At 43.0% G+C, this 21,243-nt stretch overlaps 1 protein-coding gene across 2 annotated transcripts in view; it reads left to right on the plus strand.

Annotated features, from left to right (window-relative positions):
• Positions 1 to 9,210: 9,210 nt before the first annotated feature.
• SCML4 (Scm polycomb group protein like 4) overlaps positions 9,211 to 21,243 on the plus strand; it is a 68,224-nt gene continuing 56,191 nt past the window's right edge. For both annotated transcript variants that reach the window (XM_075268158.1, XM_075268159.1), the window contains exon 1: positions 9,211 to 9,814. The gene's annotated coding sequence lies outside the window, so the exon portion shown is untranslated. The remainder of the gene's footprint in view (positions 9,815 to 21,243) is intronic.

The following is a 21,243-nucleotide window of genomic DNA, read 5'->3' on the forward strand; positions in this document are numbered from 1 at the left end:
TGTGCAGGGGTCACTATGGGCAATAATACTGTGTGCAGGGGACACTATGGGGCATAATACTGTGTGCAGGGGCCACTATGGGGCATAATACTGTGTGCAGGGGCCACTATGGGGCATAATACTGTGTGCAGGGGTCACTATGGGCAATAATACTGTGTGCAGGGGTCACTATGGGCAATAATACTGTGTGCAGGGGCCACTATGGGGCATAATACTGTGTGCAGGGGCCACTATGGGGCATAATACTGTGTGCAGGGGCCACTATGGGGCATAATACTGTGTGCAGGGGTCACTATGGGCAATAATACTGTGTGCAGGGGACACTATGGGGCATAATACTGTGTGCAGGGGCCACTATGGGGCATAATACTGTGTGCAGGGGCCACTATGGGCAATAATACTGTGTGCAGGGGCCACTATGGGGCATAATACTGTGTGCAGGGGCCACTATGGGGCATAATACTGTGTGCTGGGGCCACTATGGGGCATAATACTGTGTGCAGGGGTCACTATGGGCAATAATACTGTGTGCAGGGGACACTATGGGGCATAATACTGTGTGCAGGGGCCACTATGGGGCATAATACTGTGTGCAGGGGCCACTATGGGGCATAATACTGTGTGCAGGGGCCACTATGGGGCATAATACTGTGTGCAGGGGTCACTATGGGCAATAATACTGTGTGCAGGGGCCACTATGGGCAATATTACTGTGTGCAGGGGCCACTATGGGGCATAATACTGTGTGCAGGGGTCACTATGGGCAATAATACTGTGTGCAGGGGTCACTATGGGCAATAATACTGTGTGCAGGGGCCACTATGGGGCATAATACTGTGTGCAGGGGCCACTATGGGGCATAATACTGTGTGCAGGGGCCACTATGGGGCATAATACTGTGTGCAGGGGTCACTATGGGCAATAATACTGTGTGCAGGGGACACTATGGGGCATAATACTGTGTGCAGGGGCCACTATGGGGCATAATACTGTGTGCAGGGGCCACTATGGGCAATAATACTGTGTGCAGGGGCCACTATGGGGCATAATACTGTGTGCAGGGGCCACTATGGGGCATAATACTGTGTGCTGGGGCCACTATGGGGCATAATACTGTGTGCAGGGGTCACTATGGGCAATAATACTGTGTGCAGGGGACACTATGGGGCATAATACTGTGTGCAGGGGCCACTATGGGGCATAATACTGTGTGCAGGGGCCACTATGGGGCATAATACTGTGTGCAGGGGCCACTATGGGGCATAATACTGTGTGCAGGGGTCACTATGGGCAATAATACTGTGTGCAGGGGCCACTATGGGCAATATTACTGTGTGCAGGGGCCACTATGGGGCATAATACTGTGTGCTGGGGCCACTATGGGAAATAATACTGTGTGCAGGGGCCACTATGGGGCATAATACTGTGTGCAGGGGCCACTATGGGGCATAATACTGTGTGCTGGGGCCACTATGGGAAATAATACTGTGTGCAGGGGCCACTATGGAGCATAATACTGTGTGCAGGAATGCGGAGATGGGGGTCAGTTAGTCAGAGTCTTCGGCAAGGGGGAGGAGCCATGTCAAAAATTCGTGACGGGGCCCTACCATTCCTAGTTACACCACTGCTCCTGTGATTTTATTGCCTGTCTAGAATTGATTAAATCTAACTTAACTATACCCCAGAGTCATCCTCTCTTACAATTCATTACTACTATTTCAATGTTGTTATTGTTTTTTTCCTACTATAACTATTAGATATGAGCCAGTACTATTCGAAATGGCAGTTTCGAATAGCACGCACCCATAGGAATGAATGGACGCAGCCGGCACGCAGGGGATTAAGCGGCAGGCCGCCGGCCCCGTCTGTGTGCCGGCTGGCTCCATTCATTGCTATGGGTGCGTGCTATTCGAAACTGCCATTAGGAATATTACTCGCTCATCTCTAATAACTACACTGGAATTGCTTTAGCTGCACTGAGTGGTTTACCCTTGTTTGCTATATCATAAAATGGCTCTTCTGTTTCCTGCTCAGTATCCTATATGCTGTTCCATTCACTATGTATGATTGTCTGAGATGTCAGGTGATGTCAGAAGCCCGTCTAGGTCACAGAAATCATGTCATCCTCCTCTGCGTGTTACATGTGGCAACAGCCATTTTAGTTAGTCTGAGATGAATCTCAAAAATTTTGCTTTTGTCAGAAACTGAAACCTTTGGAAATGTTGAATAAAAACCATTATGCTTATCTCTAGTCCTAGTTCTAGATTAGACTGGGAAATATCTTGGTAGCAGTGGCAAAGCGGACCCAAACAGTCAGAGACAGTGACACAGCGGCTAATGAAAAATAGCTTTTGCCCTATTGTGTTTATTTTTTAAAAACAAAAAACAAATAAAATACAGCCCTGAGCTCAGGCAAAACAAAAAACTTGCTCATCTGAGCACTAACTAAACACAGTTGTTCCTCACTATTTGAGTGCCCTCCTACCAGTCACTCAGGTAAGCAAAATAAATGTAAACAATAGGAGTATGTTCACAAGGCGGAAACCTTTTCCGTCATGTGACTGTTCCGCGCAGCTACCGGCGACAGGATGCCGATGCAGGGCACCGAATGAATGGGCCTAATCAGGATTGAGTCTCGAGCCGCGGACGCTGCGACTAACCCAGCCACGGAATCCGCAGGAACATAGGGCATGTCACTTATTTTATCTGCTAGCTGAAAAAAATCTATTCCGTGTCAAAATCCGCCTCCAAAAAACTCTGTGTGAACATACCCTAACAGGTATTCTCACCTAAAAGTCAGGGCTTTCAGACAGACCCAGTCACTTCCTTTTCCTCCCAGGATCTGCCCTGAAGTGCAGGCTCTGCAGCCTTTTATGGCCCAGGAATGAGCCCAGGACCCACACCTGGGCTGAGGCCTACTGAATAGGAGAACCTGACCACACATAGGTGAGGAACCTGGGGGAGATATATCAACCTAATAATACCCTGCCTGTCATCTTCTCACACTACGCTCTTTTATGGCTCGAATCCTGTTCACTATCTCCTCCAAAGTCTTTGGATGGCATCCCACATCCCAGGCAGTGGTTTTGAGTTGTCTCACCCAATGTGAAATGCTATTTCTATGTGGAGCACATTTACCAAATTTATTCTCAAAGTTTTGTACTGTCACAATATTCTTGCAAATTCCAACATGCAAAAATCTTTTTCTTGCTTTGATGTCACCATCTTATGTGACACTGTGTAAGCGCCTTTCACATTTGTCTCTTGAAAAATGATAGCAGTGCTGTAATTGGATGCAATAAGCCAGTTTTGCTTTGATTTTCAGTCACTGGCCATTTCCCACTGATGTTACTTTAGCTACAAGACGCTGTTTAAACCACCATGTACATTAACTACCAGATTTCTGAAGAAACGCCCAATATTGCTTTCTTCTCTCACCCGACCTTCTATATATTTAATGTAGGTGCATCTATTGCCATCATAATATGATGAACACCTGTAAGAAATGTAAATGACATCACAAATAAATCTGAAATATTAATATGGAAAGCATGTTTAGTGTCCTAGATTCTAAAAATAACCAAAATGCTAAGGAATAGTACTTTACCCACACATTCAAAAATATGGAAGCTAAACTAAAGCTGGATACGCCAACAGATAGCAGGCTATGATATATGTAACTCCTTAATAATTCCCTGAAAATGGTCATGAAAGATCTACATCTAGGTAAACACCGATTTTAAGAGATTTTAAAGAGGACCTTTCACCATCTGGGGCACATGAGGTTTAATACACCGCTAGAAAGCCGACAGTGCGCTGAACTCAGCTTTCCCAATCTGTGCCCCCGCTGAAGAGCTATCGGTGCCGGTACCATAGCTCTTCACTGTCAGAAGGGCGTTTCTGACAGTCAGTCAGAAGCACCATTCCTCACAGCAGCGTCTATAGCGCTGTACTGTGAGAGCGGTGAGGGACACCTCCTCCCCTCCTGATAGTGCTCATCCATAGACGAGTACTGGGGGGTGTTCCTCAGCGCTCAGCGTCATAGCTGGGCGGTAAGGAATGCCCCCTCTCACAGTACAGTGCTATAGACGCTTTCAGCACACTGTCAGCTTTCAGTCCACTGTCGGTTTTCTAGCGGTGTATGCCCAGATGGTGAAAGGTCCTCTTTAACATTTGTAACATTTGTATATACACAATATATTCATGTAGAATTTTTTCTTCCTTTTAAACTTCTCGGCACACAAAAGAAACATGAAGAGGAAGAGGGAATTCGTTGAAGAGGAGAGGTACGTACAAGAGTCTATATCACTAAATCAATTCATGGGGTTGCCTCAGACTGTAAAGACAGGTATAATGTTATTCCAGAAACAGTGCCACACTTGTCCATAGTTCGTGTCTAGTATAGCAGCTCGAACCCAGTCACATAAATAGAGCTTAGCTGAAATATCAGACTCATCCCATCATTACTGTAACCAGTGATTTGCTGGACGGCATCTCAGAGCATTTTTTGTGATGTTCGGAAACACCAGAAACAGGGTTCAGTGAACATCTGGGAAGCCTATGGAACCTTTACTAAATGCCCCTATAAAGCACATTTAGCTATTTGGGGATGGAAAACCCCTTTAATTTATGTATGTTTACAACACAGCAGCACCTCATATACACAGCAGCACCTTTTCCACTTAATCTTTAGGCCAGCCCATGGGGTTCCGTAACTACAGATCTACCTGAAATGCTTGTACATACTAGTGATGCCTCTGTACAGTTCTAGATTTTTCCCTTAGAAGAAATAAATATTGGGGTTGAGCCAATCTTGACTTTTCAGGATCGATTTTAAAATCCGATTTCCGATCATTTTTCCTTCGAACCCGATCTCGATCCCAATTCCAATCCCAATGGGATTTTTTTTATTAATCGGAGATCCGATTTTAAAAGCAATCCTATTCACTGTACAGCATGGAATCTAACAATTGAACGCTTTAATTGTTAGAATCCACGCTGTGTTATTTTTTTAATCCTCTGGCTACTTAGTCCTCCCTGGTGTCCACTTACCTGCAGAGATGGCTGCTCGGGTGCCCGGTGTTCTTCTTCGCCTCGCTGCCGCTCCACGCTGCTCTTCTCGCCTCGCTGCCTCCTAGGTTAGGAGAGTGTGGGCGCCCTGTACCCACCCACACTCTCCTAAGCCACAAGCCCCACCTTCCTAGCTCTTTAAACACTAACCTGGGAGGCAGTAGCAGCGAGGCGAGAAGAGCAGTGTGGAGCGGCAGCGAGGTGAAGAAGAAAACCAGGCACTGCAGACCAGCCATCTCTGGAGGTAAGTAGCTACTAGAGATGTTAGTTTAGTCTCCCATTAGAATGAATGGAGGCAGCCGGTGTGCAGGGGGTTAAGGCTGTGTGCCGGCTGCTTCCATTCATTCCTATGGAACCGCAGTGGAGCCTTCACACTGAGTATACACTCTGCTCAGAATGAGTGGAGCGTATACTCAGTGTGAAGGCTAAGCAAAGCATTGTGGGAAATAGTACCGATCACGATCCCACCTAAAAAGATCGCTTAACCCTAATAAAAATCCTTCTAAGGCATACAATCTCCTTAATATGTATAGTACCTATCTCTTCTATCACAGTTCACAGCCTATCTCCCAGCCGGCCCAGTCTGCCACCCTGGAGCCCAAGAAGAGGAAGACGGATGACGACATCCTGCGTAAAGAAGAACCGACTGAGTTCTACAGACTCCTGTGTAAAATATTTTGTCCACAACAGACAGGAAGTATATTGTATCACACAGTATTGTGCATTTAAGGGGTTATCCTGATAGAAAAATAATAATTTTATTGTCCATACATCACTATTGGCCCCACTCCAGATTTGATTTAGTTTTTGTTGTTTAGGATACTGAAGAGGTAAATTCCCTAATGATCTAGGATAGTGAGACACTGGTGGGTCTTGTAATGCAGGGGTTATTGGCAACTCTCTGGGAGGTCTAGGGCAGTGCAGGGGTTATTTATAACTCATATTCCCTGGGTTGTTTTTTTTTTTTTTTTGGCCATACCTTCTGTAGATGAATACTCTGTCTACTGAAACTGAAGTTAGAGGGGAATACTCTCAGGAGGTCCTGGTGTCTCATATATAGCATAGATTTCATTCTTTTCTTTTTTTTTTTTTTTTCTTTTTTAAATGTAGATTGTGAGTCCCATATAGGGCTCACAATGTACATTTTTCCCTATCAGTATGTCTTTGGAATATGGGATGGAAATCCATGCAAACATGGGGAGAACATACAAACTCCATGCAGATGGTTTTACAGTCCTATGAAAAAGTTTGGGCACCCCTATTAATCTTAATCATTTTTTGTTCTAAATATTTTGGTGTTTGCAACAGCCATTTCAGTTTGATATATCTAATAACTGATGGACACAGTAATATTTCAGGATTGAAATGAGGTTTATTGTACTAACAGAAAATGTGCAATATGCATTAAACCAAAATTTGACCGGTGCAAAAGTATGGGCACCCTTATCATTTTATTGATTTGAATTCCCCTAACTACTTTTTACTGACTTACTGAAGCACAAAATTGGTTTTGTAACCTCAGTGAGCTTTGAACTTCATAGCCAGATGTATCCAATCATAAGAAAAGGTATTTAAGGTGGCCAATTGCAAGTTGATCTCCCATTTGAATCTCCTCTGAAGAGTGGCATCATGGGCTACTCAAAACAACTCTCAAATGATCTGAAAACAAAGATTGTTCAACATAGTTGTTCAGGGGAAGGATACAAAAAGTTGTCTCAGAGATTTAACCTGTCAGTTTCCACTGTGAGGAACATAGTAAGGAAATGGAAGACCACAGGGACAGTTCTTGTTAAGCCCAGAAGTGGCAGGCCAAGAAAAATATCAGAAAGGCAGAGAAGAAGAATGGTGAGAACAGTCAAGGACAATCCACAGACCACCTCCAAAGAGCTGCAGCATCATCTTGCTGCAGATGGTGTCACTGTGCATCGGTCAACTATACAGCGCACTTTGCACAAGGAGAAGCTGTATGGGAGAGTGATGAGAAAGAAGCCGTTTCTGCACGTACGCCACAAATAGAGTTGCCTGAGGGATGAAAAAGCACATTTGGACAAGGCAGCTTCATTTTGGAAACAAAAATTGAGTTGTTTGGTTATAAAAAAAGGCGTTATGCATGGCGTCCAAAAAGAAACAGCATTCCAAGAAAAACACATGCTACCCACTGTAAAATTTGGTGGAGGTTCCATCATGCTTTGGGGCTGTGTGGCCAATGCCGGCATCGGGAATCTTGTTAAAGTTGAGAGTCGCATGGATTCCACTCAGTATCAGCAGATTCTTGAGAATAATGTTCAAGAATCAGTGACGAAGTTGAAGTTACGCCGGGGATGGATATTTCAGCAAGACAATGATCCAAAACACCGCTCCAAATCCTCAGGCATTCATGCAGAGGAACAATTACAATGTTCTGGAATGGCCATCCCAGTCCCCAGACCTGAATATCATTGAACATCTGTGGGATGATTTGAAGCGGGCTGTCCATGCTCGGCGACCATCTAACTTAACTGAACTTGAATTGTTTGTCCAAAATACCTTTATCCAGGATCCAGGAACTGATTAAAAGCTACAGGAAGCGACTAGAGGCTGTTATCTTTGCAAAAGGAGGATCTACTAAATATTAATGTCACTTTTCTGTTGAGGTGCCCATACTTTTGCACCGGTCAAATTTTGGTTTAATGCATATTGCACATTTTCTGTTAGTACAATAAACCTCATTTCAATCCTGAAATATTACTGTGTCCATCAGTTATTAGATATATCAAACTGAAATGGCTGTTATAAACACCAAAATATTTAGAACTAAAAATGATTAAGATTAATAGGGGTGCCCAAACTTTTTCATAGGACTGTATGTCCTTGGCGGGATTTGAACACCAGGACTCCAGCCACTGAGCCACCATGTGGCCCCTGATTTAATTCTTTTTTATGTTGCAGTAATGTCAAATGCAAATATCATGTGAAGCTAGCCTTAATCTTTTGCACATACAGCACTCTACACTCCGTAGTTGCTATATTATATAACTATATTTAGGAATCATAGATGCATCCACCGTTGCAGTCCAGCTTCTCAAGTTAACCTCATTCTTCTTTCTCACGCGAAGTCTTCACATATTGTTTCTTTCATGGCCAGTTTTCATATTTCTCATTACTCAAATGATTTGCAGATGACATTTCATTTATTTTTCACTAGATTCTAGATTTAGCCATATTTTCATAGGATATATGAAATTACAATGAAATAAAAATATTGAAAACTGTATCAAAATCTGGTGCCTGAGATAACATAATGGGGTACATTTATTAAGACTGCCATAGAAGGGATGATGAATTCCCCCATTTGGTGCTTCTAGGCATGCTAGACACTTTCCTCTACCCTACACTACCAATGGCCAGCATACATGCACATCAAACATTTGCTCGCAAAATGGGTACACGTCCTGAGGTAGGTGTGATATTTACAATAAAATTCTACACATTTTCTCTCTACACTTCTTGCAGGTTCTCAGCTTTCTTAGTAAATAGGCGGAAGTGAATACCTATGTGCGCCTCATTCATTTCTGACTTATGAGAGAGGACACCACTGCACAAACCACATTTGACAGGACGGAAGAGGTGAAGAAGTGGCTGCGAGCTCTTATGACTGTAGAGATAAACAAAGTGTTCTTCTAACCCAAATCAACAATATTTTACATATATAGAATGTATGTCTTATTACAATATTCCACCACATTCCCATATCACGGTGTAATAAAACAAGTATACAGTTATGGTTTATTGTGTGTTTTGTTGGCAGATAAATCTGGTGGTGCAGACGAAGATTACTATTAGGTGGAGGAGGGGAAGATGTAGAAGGCAGCAGCAGTGTCTCTCCCCCCCCCCCCCCTCTAATAATATTAAATTCACAATCACTTAGGAAGAGATTATCCCAATGATGAATTTTCTGTCTGCTGATTGAAAGGCGGTCTAATATTCCTGTAGCACGACTACATATGCATACATAATAATCTCCCAGGCTCCCCGTCTACATGTAGACAACAACTGCATGCCAATAGCACAAACCTCTTTGTATGTACATGTGAACTGCTCGCTATAAGCGTGCTAGTCTAGGAATATATATTTGGGTGTCATGTTTGCGGTGTAGAGCACTTGGCTGCTGCATTATGAGGACAAAGAGATGTTACAGTCTGGTTTCTATGGCAACAGAAGGAGATGTATTTAGAACCCAAATTCTTTATAATAGCCAAAATGTTGTGATGTGTGTATGTGTATTGAGTGTTGTGGGGGATTGTGATGCAGAAAATGTCAGCCAGTGATGCCAGTGCAGAGCAGGGAGGGGGCATTCTGTCTGTGGATCTGCACTACATTTCTACTTTTCTAGAGTGACATTTTTTGGCTGAGCAGTTTAGAGGAAGGGACACAACACACAGGCCCCGTTTTGTGCATGTAAAATGTGTGTGTTCTGTACAAGTCAGTGGTTGGCTGCTTTTCCGGACATGATGTGGTTGAATCTGTCATCGTAATGGAAATTCATTGCTGTAGCTATGGTAAATGGAGTTTTCTGCCTGTGCTGAATGCATTAGTCTAATGAGATGTTTGCAGCTGGAGAGCTGAGCTGCTGGAGGAGACTTCCAGCTTGAGAGCAGACAGGGAGAAGATGGCTCTGCTGTATGTGCATGCCCTGGCAGACAGCTGTCCTCCCTGTCACAACACCCTGTGAAGGCACTGACAACTGCTCTGCAAGAAGGCAAAGGTAAGGAAGATCTGCTGGCTGGCATGCCCTTCTGCCATGCCACCATTTGTGTAGATACCAGAGCTGCAGCTCTACACATGCACTGTGCAATGTGGATTTGTGTAGATAGGGATAGACAGTAAACATATCTGTCCTCTAGTTACAGATGATGGCTATGACATATTTACATGGGATTTTCTTAGCAGAATGAAATGGAGTAAGCAATGCAGTACATGTTATTCTGAAGAGTTTACACAGATTCATATACCTCTTCTACCACAATATACTACACATATAGTCTGTATATATACATGTATACTATTAGCATTAGGGTACTGTATACAAGCTAGCATTTGTAACTCTGTATTTATGGTAGTAGTAAAAATAATAACAGATCCCTAATCTTATATAGTTCTTATTGTAAATATTATATATAGTGATGTGCAGTAGTAATAATAGAGACCATTAGCAGCCATGTGTCATGTATACATTTGCTGCAGAGACTGTATTCTTTATATTGCTTCTGGAAATACATTTGTGAGTGCACTGTCATGGGAAGGCTCCAGTTCTTCCAGGTGAATGAGCTTGTAAACTGACCAGCCTGAGCTGTAATAGTAGCACTTTGCACAGTCACTTCTACTAGCAAGTGTCAGACTCATGTTAGAGCTGCATGGTTAGTCCTGTAATAGACAGAATGGCTCTCCCTGGACATGGCCTTTTAAGGGGATTGTATATCCTGCTGGTCATTTGATTGTTTCCTTGTGGACTTCAGTGTAATCTCTACTAATACAGCTTTACTATCAGCTCCGTGCTTTCATAAAGCCATGCAGAGTGGGCTATGTTTAACCCCTTCAGAGTGTCACACAGCTGTAACCGCATCTGCTTTTACATGGTTACTTCCATGCACATTATAATAAGAGAAGTTTGGGGATATCTTGGTCAGATTCATCATTGTGTTTGTTATGGAAGTTACCTTTTAAGATTGACTGAACTTCTGAGCAATGGTAGTAGAAGAGAATGAAAATGTTATTGAAGGTAAAGAAGTAACCAAGTCATGAAAGTGTTAATGTACATTTTCATATTTACAAATGTGTATATGGAATTAAATCCAATGTGTCTGTTTGCTATATATATATATATATATATATATATATATATATATATATATATATATATATATATATATGCAAATAAGCATCCATAGATGCATTGGTCTCTCTGTTTAGATTCCGAAATGACTAAGCCGCTCCAGGATTGTTGTCCTTGCTTGTGGCACTTGGCTGTATATTACAAATGCGTATAATATAAACTGAATATGCAAACTCACATCTAGTAACCTAGCAACGTAAATAGCATAATGTCATCCTGGTAGTAATGTGCTTCATACAAGCACGTATAGAGCAAGATGGATTTCACTCATTCATTGTCAACAATGAGCTTTTGTATTTTTAGTACAATATGTTTTACAGCGATTGTTATGAGATTTCATAGCTGAATCCACAACCCACAAGACTTGCGTTTCATGACAGGTTTTATATTTATTAGCTCCCTACTATAGGAATATTTTCTATCAATGCCTATTTGTTGTCCTGGGTATAGACAGCAGGTGCCATTGAGGCCTATTCGTATTCCCATCTATACTGCCCATTCCCTTGTGTTGGTTTCTAATAGGCCATTGTGATTTCCACATATAATAAGATTTATGAGATGGCTGCTCTTATTTTTTGTTTTTGGTGTTAGACGCTGTATATGGTCTTCTGAGGGTAGTGAGGCGTAGCAGCAGGGTTCTCTCTTCTAACCACAACCTTTTCCATTTGGACAGCCACATTCTGCAGTGCTTTCCTCCGGTGACAATATTACTTCTCCCCCTCCTTCCTGTCAAGAGGAAGAACAGAGGAGCCTGGCTGATATACAAAGGAAGACCTCAGTTAGCCTCTCCTGTGTACTCAGATCACCAGCCTCATTTGTAATGTCTAACATGTTAATATTTCTTTTTAATTGCCTTTTTGCTTTTGGGTACGGACATGTTTGGGGATAGACAGTCACCACAGGCAGGAGACATATCTGTTCTTCGCTGATGGGTAAGACATATTTACATGTGATTTTCTTAGCAGAATGAAACAGAGTAAGCAATGCAGTATATGTTATTCTGAAGTCTTATATGGAGGACTTTTCTCTCCACCGATTTCAGTATAAAAACGGAGGACACCCTGCGGACCCCATTATAGTGTATAATGTCCGCCAGTAACCGCTGTATTAGGAGACTGGCACAAGTGTGAAGCTTTTGCAGGGTAGATATTTCAGTGCTATTTCCATATGCCATAATATTGTGATTGGTGGGATATGACATCTAGGACCCCTGTATATTTTTAAAGTGAAGGGACTGACTGTATAGAGTTTATTCCTTACACCACGCTGTGCAAGGAACAGCAGCACAGATTTGTTTACGTAAATGGGGTTGTGTTGCAGTTTAACATTGGGGCTCTTTCACTAAGGACTATTGAGGATCATACTATTTGGACCCGATCAGGATGTGATGCCATATATCTTGTTTGTAGGTATGAACTGCCACACTGCCATATTGTATCATACATAGGAAATTTTGCAATTCTGAACTTTAGAAAAGCAGTGACTCCTCTGGGAGCTGTACTGGTCGTAACAGTTAGGGCTAGTTGACACAGAGCTTTTTGCAGGTTTGAAGCAGAATCCGTGTCAAAATCCGCCTGCAAAAAAGGCTCCCATTCATTTGAATGGGGGCCACTCACTTTTTTTTTCCCGTTTGCATTTTTTTTCCACTAACGGGAAAAAGAAGTGAGATGCCCCTTCTTTCCACGGCTGAGAGAGCCACGGCGTTCATGGCACGAGACTTCCTTCTCATTAGGCCCATTCATTTCGGCCTAATAAGGAGCGGAATGCCGCAAATGAATACCGGTGCACTGCAATGGCATCCCGTTGCGGCTAGCCGTGTGGAGGGTCACAGGGTGGAATTTGGTTTCCACCATGTGAACATACACTTATTGTCTACTAACATCTACACTTGCACCATCCTCACATTCTTACATTGAAAGGAGAGGCCTAAGCACAGCTGATCTCTGGCAGCCCCAGTAAGCAGCTGATTTTACTGGGGGAATCTAAGGTCATTACCATCCATGTAAAACCAGGGTAGCTAAAGTCTGCCAGAATTATAGGTTTCATATAGAACAGCTCCATGTACTAACTCCTAGAAAGGGAGCCTTGAGTGGATGATGTAACATATTAGGACAGAAAATCTCCAAATATCCTATATACCCTAATACAGACCTCTGGTCTAAAAAGCAGACCCTCAGTTCTCCTTACAAGATCTAATAGCAAACAGGAATGTGGCAGGAAAAGTGGAGAAAGCACACAAACTGCTTGCAGCACTGCAAGGCTACAGAGCTAGTCATTGGGTTAGAGAGGACCTTTCACCAGGTCTACAAAGCCCAATAATAGGTTCTGTACAAGAAGCACTCCCCCCCCCCCCTTCAAATATGAGAGCAGGTATGGTATGGGGCCTGCAGCCAGCTGGAGATAGCCAGGGCCCTGCAGCACCATGATAGTGATGGGGAAAGCCTGGTTCTCCGACCGCTGCACATATAGTCTTTTCAGGGCTCTTTTGACCTGCGATTGAGGTCACATCTCTCAGGGGTCACTTTTTGGCCTGTGATTATGCCCAATCAGTCTCGTGGGGTGCGCCAGCGTAATTACATCATCATGCCCATGTGACCACTGAGGCTCAATAACAGGACCTCTGGGGAACGTGACTTCAATCACAGGCAGAGGAGGACTGAAGAAGATGCCAAAATAACTAGTTAGAACAAGGATGCCCAGGAAAAGTGAGTAGAAGTGTTTATTATTTGTAATCGCTTCCCCTGAGCCTCCGATTATTATACACTGGGGTCTGAGAAGACCTCAGTGTATAATAATAGCATTAGGCCACTGTGGAGCATATTATACCTTGTGGGGAACTTATTGTGGGGAACATATTATACCTTGTGGGCCACTTTGGAGCATATTATAATGTGTGGGGAGCATATTGTACTGTGTGGGGGGGGCATTGTGGAGCATATTGTACTGTTTGGGGAGCATAATGTACTGTGGGGGAGCATAGTGTACTGTATGGGGACTATTATGGAGGAGCATATGGTACTGTGTGGGGATCACTGTGAGGGTAGCATGTTGTACTGTGTGGGAGTATATTCTACTGTATGGGGCCACTGTGGGGAGCATATTGTACTGTGTGGGGCATGTTAGAAGAAGAAAGTCTGTGTCACATGTATGTGCCTCCATCACGTGACTGGTGTGTCCTCATTAACATAGGCAAATTCCACTGCAGGGTCACTGTCAATGTGGCCCTGCACCTGTTGCAAAACTACAATTCCCATCATGCTTGATCAGACTGGGATGACGGGAGCTGTAGTTTGGTAACAGCTGCAGAGCCACACAGGTTGTGCAAAACTGCTGTCCCATACAAGAGTGTTGCACAACCTGTGGCCCTCCAGCAGCAAATTCTGTCATAACAGTGTCAACAGCAGATCACCTTTTTTTTTTACCCTATTTTCCTCCTCTAAAACCTAGGAGCCTCTTATGGTTTGGTGTGTCTTTTGTTCTAAAAATGATGGTAATCACTTTTATAATAATGCAAAAATGGGCATATTAGCCAAATTTGAATGACATGCATCACACACTGAAAAACCTGGTGTTACCGCCCACTTGGCTAGTATACTTTACTTTGAAAGGGCATTGAAGGGTCTTATATCTTTGGAATGTCTGAATGCATTTGGATAAAACACACAAAATGCTCAAGGTGACACTACCTATCAGATGATGCATGTCACAAAGGTTTTCAGACCTGGTGAGGGGTCCTCTTTATTACCTGCACGATTTTTTAGGTAAACTGTTTAAAGTGGGGGCCCCATGTGATGTGAATGCTGCGGTTTGGCCATGGCGGAAACGGCACAGAAAGAAACTTAGCATTTTACAGTCACTGCAAGGTGGATGGGATTCTAGAAAATCCCATCCGCACACTACGGAAAAGTACACATAGTGGACACGCTGCAGTTTACAAAATCATTGGCGTTTTGGAAATCACAGCTTGTCAGTTGTACCTACAGAAACGACAGCGGTTTCCCTATAGGTATAATAGGAACAAAAAAAACTTTCTGTGAAAAGTGCTGCGTGAAAAAACATGATGCGTTGCTGCTGCAGTTGTTTCTGCAGCATTTTTTTCCTGCAGTGTTTTGTTTTCGCTACATGGGACCTTAGCCTAAAATTGTGTGACCAATGGCCACCTTAGGTGGGCGGGGGCTTTGTCCATGTTTAGCAGCCCCTCTGCAGGTTCTTAAACTTAGAGATATTAACAAAGGGAGGAAGGATGTTGTACAGGTAGTAGGGGACACAGGGCAGATCACATTTTCTTATATTACAAAAGTAAACAAACAAGACAAAAAATCGTCTGCCATGTTTTTATACATTCTAGTGAATGGTAACGGACGCAGAGAGTGGGGCTCCATCCGTGTTCGTTATTCCACTACCGTTCATGGCCGTGGCTGTCGTCCTATGACGGATGACAGCAACGGACTGTAATAATGGTAGTGTTACGATAGCCGTACAAAGTAGAATATTTCTCTATGAGCATTGAACCTGGTCTTTTGCTATAGTCTGACAAATTCACACTATAATTTATAGCAATGGTCAAAGCTGCCATATCAGTTAGATGCAATTATTATTTAACCTGTATTAATAATTTATGATTTATATCAGCACTGCAATGTACATTTGTACATAGCGATTGGGGTTGGGTAATAGCAATGCTTTATATTACTAGGCTGGGAATAATATCCATGGCAATCTACCAGTGCAGATAAAGGCAGAGCTCAGACTCGCATTCAGATCATTCATTTTCTGGACATCCGTCTGATTGGATTCTTTTATCTCTATGTAAACACGGCCTAAGATGAACGCCCTCAGTTCCATATTGTAAATATTGTTTAGGAATAGTAGGAGACGTTCATGATACCGGCAGCTTCAAGGGATGTGCTAAGGGATTTCTCCATCCCCACCTTCTGTGTGAGTTACACATGAAGCTGTGCTATTTTATGATTTGCAACTCTTTGGACTAAATGTATGGAAAGGTATCAAGTATTATCCCTGTTTGCCAACCCTGCAGACAGTGCAGTATACTGAGGTACAGTTCATATTCTGGAGAAGTGAGAATACAAAGGCCTTGTCAGTGCACATGATACAATCCTATATAAACATGTGTGTTCATATATCTAATGTCATCTATCATTGTCTGTCTATCCTGATCCAAAGACTAGTGCCTGCTGTCCACCCAGGGGTTTCCGTCCTAATCCCCAGACAAACTGGATAGGGGACGGCTTGCTGGTGGTCAGTTTTAAAGCAAACCACCAGTGTCCGTATGCAGCCTCTCCGCCTGGTAACTTTTTTTTTTTTTTGCATGGACACAAAGTTGAATATGCAAGACTTTGTGTCCATGCAAAAAAACAACAAAAAAACTGGACATTATTTTTTCAGTCCGTTGTTCATACTGACTGAACAATGTAGTGTAAGAGGAGCCTAAGAAAAGATGATTCAGAAGGATTTCATAAGGACCGCAAATGTTAGCAAAATGGACACGCCTGGCGAGAGCCCCTTCAGAGAAGCTTTATTTTGGGGGTCTCAACCATATATAAAACGGTTGCTTATTGACTTATATGTATGTGCGTTAATTAACATCTGACACCTAGGAACTAAAGGAGCGGTGGAAAGTGTGGATGAGATAGTTACACATTGAATGCTCACATTTGGCGCAGTGCTATTTGTGGTACAGACTTGTTATATCAGTTGTGTGTAATGCCTTTGTAGAACGTGTCATAGACATATCTTCTAGGCGTCCTTGTGACTCTAGGAAGGCCGTGTCACAGGTTTGCATGATGACACATGTTTCCATAGCAACAGCCTGAATGCAGCGACAGTCACTTCTCATTCATGGACGTGTTACTCAGCGCACACTCTGTTTAGGGATTTTAGTGACAGATCAGTTCACTTCCTTATCTCTGGCATGGTCAGACTGACAGATCTGTGTCCTGTATGGAGTATATGCTGCTGGAATACCAGTCTCGGTGTTGATGTTACCGATCACTAAAATTAGGATCTTGCATATACAGCTTGTCCACTTAGATGCTGCCAACTTTGTTTGTACTCTAAATAGTACATTAGACCAAACTGTGTAGGATGAATTAATATGTTTTATTTTCAGGAGACTTACTATGGTTTGTTATGGGACTATGCAAGGGAAACATATCCTCTAAGCTGCAGTGTTCAATGTTACTCGAGTGGGGAACCTAAGGCTGTTCTTTGCCTTTAACCCTCATAAGAAGGGTCACAGGTTACCTGCAGGTGAGACAGAAGCATAGATAGGAACGTTGCCCAGGTATCTCCAGGAAACCAACAAGGCAAGAGATGGAAATGCAGTCAGATGCTGGCCTGAGGTCAGTACCAGTGGAAAGACAACAAAATCCAAAGGCGCTGAAGGTAGAAGAATCCAGAAAAAGATTCCATTAGGGCCAGAAACAAAACAATATCAGGCTGATATGGTAGAATCCAAGAGAATATACAGTATTTCTAGGCAAGGAAGGCATGGCTGAGTTCCCTTTCAGTAATCTACCTGGTTGACATCAGCATAGAGTTCCGGTTGTCATGGCAACCAGACGTTCCAGGAGAGCCACCACTAGAACAACTAGAGTAGCTGAGCTGTGGCTGGAAGCAAAGCCACATAGCACTGAATCTTAGGATACATGCACACGATGCAGATTCTACGTGCAGATTTGTGTGCTGAGAATCTACAGCTTGATACGACAACATTTAGATCAATAAGATTTTCTTAATCTCCTGTACACATTGCTGATTTTTTTTTTCTGTGCAAAAATGACAGCATGTGCATATTAAAATCTGCAGCATAACAATTCATTTCGCAGATTTTCAGTTCAGATTCCATATATTCAAATGAGAGGGGTGAAATTATCAACAAAATCCACATTAAATCCTAGACAATATTCATATGCAGATTTGGTGTGGATTTCCGCCACGTAGACTTACGTGTGCATGTACCATTAGGGGGTTAAGAGTCAGATTGTTGACGGAAGGAACAATGGAGGGCAGCTGGGTCCGGCAATGGAACTCAGAGCGGTGTGTAATCGTTGTTTCAATATGACGCTTTTAATTTTAAAGGAGGCCACCCAATTCTATCGCCTGAAAACCAGACCTCTACCAGGGAGATGTAATATTACATGGCACCCATGGCTTAAAAAAGACACAAGTCCATCTAGTATATTCAGTGTTGATCAAAAGGAAGGCAACAATTCCTATGAAACAGACCCCAATTACCCCATACCCCTTCATAAGTCCAAATATGGCTTTCACAATACATTCTTAGGTCAACATTCTTTTTCATTTGTATAGGAGTCAAGGTTCAAGTAATGTGACCTGGCCACTGCACAATATACACAGCCATTAGCTTCTCGTTCCAAATAACATGTGGAGAGCCACTGATCAGTGTGGGTGCCAGGTGGCAGACTAAGATCAGTGCATTAATATCTGGTCTTGGATAACCTTGGGCAGTACAGTGGCTCATTTGCTTTGCAGCGGTGGCTTGAACACAGCTAAGGACAATACTAATGGGAAAGTTAGATTGTGAGCCATACTTGTGAAAGTGCGTCATATCAATACCTTTAAAGTGCTGCAGAATTTATTCGTGATATGTAAGTGAAAGGAAGTCTACCACTTCCCTCAGGCATATTCAGCTTTCACCACCAAATTACAGTGATTAACAATATACCTTTGTTATGTATTTCACTTTTGTAAATTTGGAGAAAAACATCTTTGAAGTTGTATGCAGTTGATGCACTTGGGATGGCCTTTAGTTCCCTTAAGTACTCAGGCCCCTACCTTCTTGTACCTGCACCACCCTACCCTGTGCTGTGGGAGTTGTTCCTACTCTCTGTGACAGGGGAAGGCAACCTTCAGCACTCCAGCTGTTGTCAAACTACAACTCTCAACATGCATACTTGTGCTGCTGTTCCTGGAACTCCCATGAAAGTGAATGGAGCATGTTGGGAGTTGTAGTTTCTCAGCAGCTGGAGTGCCGAAGGTTGCGCTGACCCTTGCTCTATGACAGTGCACCAAACGTCTCTTTTTGATAAGACTTCAAATTTCAAATAGATTTCTCCAAATCTACAAAAGTGGCATACATACATAACAAAGGTATGACTGTGATGTACTCTTTAGGGCTAGTTCACATGTAGTTATTTGGTCCAAATTTTGATGTCGGAAGCCACATCAGAATCCGGACCAAAATGCGCCTGCTGCGGATTCTGACAGTCGTGGCTTTCTGCTTCGGGCTAGGCCCAAATGAATGGGCCTAGTCCGGAGGGATTGTCTTGACACGTCGAGATAGGGCAGGTTGCGCTATAGACGCTGCTTTGAGAGCTCCGATACTGGCACAATAGCTCTTCACCTGGGGCACAGAACGTGAAAGCTGATAGTGCGCTGAATTCAGTGCACTGTCGACTTTCTAGCGATATATTACATTGCATGTGCCCCAGGTGGTGAAAGGTCCTCTTTAAAACAGGAGCCACTTTTTCCTGCAAAATCTCTCTCCTGTATGATATAGGGAAGCACAAGCAAGGGACCCATCTCTAATATCTAAATAACCTAAAAAAGGAATATGAACCTGGACTGTCTTGTTACGACGACACCTTTATTTTGGATTTCAAATTTTAATTTATACTTCAGTCAGTCAATGTAAATTTGGCATCTTTATATTATATCTTCATTATCTTTTGCTGTTTTATACTCTTATTTTTTAGTTGGTTTTATATTGTTCATTGTAGGAAACCTGCCTGTTACTATCTGAAAACCATAAAACAACTACTATTAAGAAATCTTCTATCCTTTTAATATATTTTTATGGAAGACTAAGGCTAAGTTCACACAGGAGTTTTTTGGTCAGGATTTTGATGTGGAATCCGCATCAAAATCCTGCTCAGAAAACCACCTCTCATTCACATCAATGGGAGCTGGTTAATTCCTTTTTCCGCGAACTTTTTTTTCCCGCTCACGGAAAAAAGAAGCATCATGCCCTTTCTTCAGGCTGAATCAGCCGTGGAAGTCCACCTCGTGACACTCCCTCCCAACTAGGCCCACTCATTTGGGCCTAATCCGGAGCGGAAAGCCCCGACTGGATGCCGGTGCACTGTATGCACTGCATCGGCATCCAGTCTTGGCTAGCCGTTTTTTGGACCGGATCCTGAGGCGGCTGGTCCAAAAAACTCCTGTGTGAGCCCGGCCTAAGGGTCAGTGCACACAGAGTTTTTTGGCGCTGATTTTGACACTGAATCTGCCTCAAAATCAGCCTCTAAAAAAAGCCTCCCAATAGAACTAAAGGTAAGTTCACACGAGGTTTTTTGATCAGGGTTTTGAGGCCGTATTGAAATCAATGGGAGCCGCTCAGGTCTTTTTTTCCAGGAGCCGTTTCTTCCGGCTCCCAGAAAAAAGAAGCAAGGTGCTCATTCTTCAGGCTGAGTCGCCTCACGGTTTCGACCTGAAGACACTCCCTCCTCCGGACTAGACCCATTCATTGGCCCTAATCCGGAGCAGAGTGTGCAGCTGGATGCTGGTGCAGTGCACAAGCTTTCAGTTGCAGCTACCTGGTTTTTGGATCAGAACCTGAGGCGGCCCCCGCCTCAGGTTCCGATCCAAAAACCTCGTGTGAACTTACCCTAAGACTTTTCAAGGAAGTAATCTGATATTCGGTCTTACTGATTTATTAAAAGTGTTTTCCAATGAAAGACATACATGTATCCACAAGATATGCAATAAATATCTGATGGATTCAGGTCCCACCTCTGGAACCTGCACATGTCTGTACAATGTCCCCCCCCCCACCCTCCGTGGCCTGCTACTTTCCCAGCCCCAACTCACTTAAAAGACAGTCAGCTATGGTTGGTCTGTACAGAAACATCGTAATACTGAGCTTCATTGTTTCTGTAACGCCCACAGAAGTGAATGCCAGTTATGGAAATTCAAATTCACTATTACTATTACTATGACCATAGCTAAACAGTCTTCTCAGCTAGGATGTGACCAAGTAAGTAACAGGACATGAAAACTTGGGGGCTCATTTTAGAGACCACATCTACCTATTTATTCAGTGGATATGCTACAAATTCTTTATTGGGAAAAACTCTAGTGCCTCAAAGGGGTTCTGTAAATTTCTGTAATGCCATAAATCTGGAAACCCCTTTGTTATATTCCAATTCCTCACCGTTTTCACAATCTTTGTCGTCACTCAGTGTAAACATTATTGTTCACATCCAGAGGCTGAAAGCGTCCACAACTCCTAATATTTTGCACAGCTGACACTTTGTTTC

The sequence above is a fragment of the Leptodactylus fuscus genome, chromosome 3, assembly GCF_031893055.1.
Source record: "Leptodactylus fuscus isolate aLepFus1 chromosome 3, aLepFus1.hap2, whole genome shotgun sequence".
Lineage (NCBI taxonomy): Eukaryota > Metazoa > Chordata > Amphibia > Anura > Leptodactylidae > Leptodactylus > Leptodactylus fuscus.